The 2,312-nt window shown below is 47.9% G+C and overlaps 1 non-coding gene across 1 annotated transcript; it reads left to right on the forward strand.

Moving 5' to 3' along the window:
* Positions 1–1,400: 1,400 nt before the first annotated feature.
* On the forward strand, positions 1,401–1,472 carry Trnaa-cgc. Its single transcript has one exon. It is a non-coding gene; the product is annotated as a tRNA-Ala (tRNA).
* The last annotated feature ends 840 nt before the right edge of the window (positions 1,473–2,312 follow it).

A 2,312-nucleotide genomic window follows, 5' to 3' on the forward strand; every position in this document is an offset into this window, starting at 1 on the left:
TTCGTCTATGAATAATTCGCCGACGCACCCGCGTGGAAAACGCGCTCCATCTTCCTATGCATTCGGCCTCCTCGGGTCATGCGGTGCACAGCGGCCGCCATCACGGGGCCTAGATTCCAGGCCGTACATTTAAAAAAATGCAGAGAACTGTAAAATATCGCTACGAAGGATATATGTTACCCAGTTTGTTGTTGTTGTTTTGCTGTTGTTATAAAAGAGACTACTTGATGCAGACATCATACAAACTCAAACTAAAACGAGGTGCTTCCCTTCAAAAGATATGATAATAATCGTGCAACACCGGCAAACATGCACTTGAAGAACTACTTGAAAGCGAGTAGGATAACATATGAACTTGCGAGCTCAATGGTGTTTTCGTTTTATTTTTTTTTTTTCTTTGCGTACGCCGTCTTGTTGTAATTTTCAAATAGACAAGATCAAAGTAACGCGAGCTTGTTGGACCGCTGTCTTACCAGCGACGACATACAGTCTGAGATCTTTTAAAGTATGTAAACTCGTGGGGACGTCGGCGAATCGCTTGTAGATAAACATTTTACTTTAAAGGCTGGTTCACACATCTGCGTTAGTTGCGTTCGCATGCAACCGAAAAGACCGTAACGACAAAGTCACCGTGACAAGCGTTCACCGTACACAGCATGGCAAGCGATGCAAGGGCTAGCTTCACGAAGCAATCGATGAGTCATGGTTGTTGCGGTGGTTTGGTCGTTACGGTCGTTTCGGTTGCAAGCGAACGCAACCGTGGCAAATGTGCTATCAGCGGCCTCCGCGGGCCAATGTGGCTTGCGCCGCTCGCCCAAGTGCCCGAGCTCATCCTACTTTATTCGTCATGCTAAAATTCTACCGGGTTTACGTTAATCAGCTGCCGCAATTAATAACAATTCTGTTGAACCCTTCCCAAGCTTCCTCGGGGACGAATCGGTCGTCTCGAAACGACTTACTAAACCTGCATTTTCTCGAAGTCCTAAAATATTCGCACGCGCATGCGGAGTGGTGTCGGTGAACCGCTCGGGAACGAATCGTTCGCATCAAAACGACTCACTGAAACTCTCTACTATGTCCAACTGGCCGTATAGCTCACCTGCACAGACCAAATTTATGTAACTTTCGAGGACATTTTTCTTTTTTTCGAATTTAAGCCATAAAAATAACTTTTTTAGATTTCTAAAGGTAGGCACATACACATATGAACTAACGAACGGCCGAACTAACTGCCACTGCTAAATCGGTGTCTTATGTTGTCGGATTTCCTAGATGCTTCTCTCGCTCTTTTATGTTTAAAAATCCCCTTTTCTTTATTGTGTTCTGTGGCATATGTAAAGGATTGCTTTTATATTCTCTGAATTGTGCTAACCTACACACAATAGGCGTGAAAAAATATGGGGGGTGTAGCTCAGTGGTAGAGCGTTCGCTTCGCATGTGAAAGGCCCCGGGTTCGAACCCCGGCACCTACATCTTGTTTTTTTTTTTTTTTTCGTGATGATTTGCTCGCCGGTGGCACGTCCTCTGGGCGAGAGGTTTCATTAGAACACTGCACGGGCCTGCTTTTCCCGGCCCGGACCCACTGACTTTTCACTCTTCCCTACCTGGGCTCGGCCTAATGGGATGCCTACCTGATCAGACCCGGTCCGGGCCCAGTCAATGCGGGGCTCAAGTTCGTTTGCTTCTCACACGCCAAGTTGAGGTGACGTTAGAACGCCGAGTTCTGATTGGCTCCGATTGAAAGGCCTTAAGTGTGTATAAGCTCTTTAAGGTAGACCTTAAGGACCTTATACACACTACCCTTCCAACGGGAGCCAGTCAGAGCTCTGCGTTCTGACGTCACCGCAACCCCGGCCCAAGAAGCAGACGAACTTGCGCTTCGCATACCCCCCTGAAGGCAAGGCCTTCACCCCAGTCGTCATCACTAGTGATCCACGCAGTGCCTCCTAGTTCGAGTCATCATTGCCGCCAGTGCGTCTCGCAGCGTCTCACCACGTATGTCGCTTTGCGGCTTCGAGCTTCAGCGTGTTTGCCGCTTGGGGCGGGTCGGGCGTTCATTAAAAATGACGTCATTAACAGGCCTTGCTTTCTAAGTGGTGTTGGCCCAGCCCGGTTGGAGGCGCTCCAACCGTGGGAGAGGGGATATGGAGCTCATGTCGGTCCGGCGAGAGGACGAGGCGTGCCATGTCTAGGATTTCGTGTTTTCGGAGTTTATTTTTAAACAAAATTCGGAGGGTGTTTTTCGGAGTTTAATTTTTTACTGAAAATTCGGGTTAATCGGAGTTTTAACATGATAAAATACAGCCTCAGTA

This window comes from Ixodes scapularis, unplaced genomic scaffold (genome assembly GCF_016920785.2).
Source record: "Ixodes scapularis isolate PalLabHiFi unplaced genomic scaffold, ASM1692078v2 PGA_scaffold12__126_contigs__length_90152505, whole genome shotgun sequence".
Taxonomy (NCBI): domain Eukaryota; kingdom Metazoa; phylum Arthropoda; class Arachnida; order Ixodida; family Ixodidae; genus Ixodes; species Ixodes scapularis.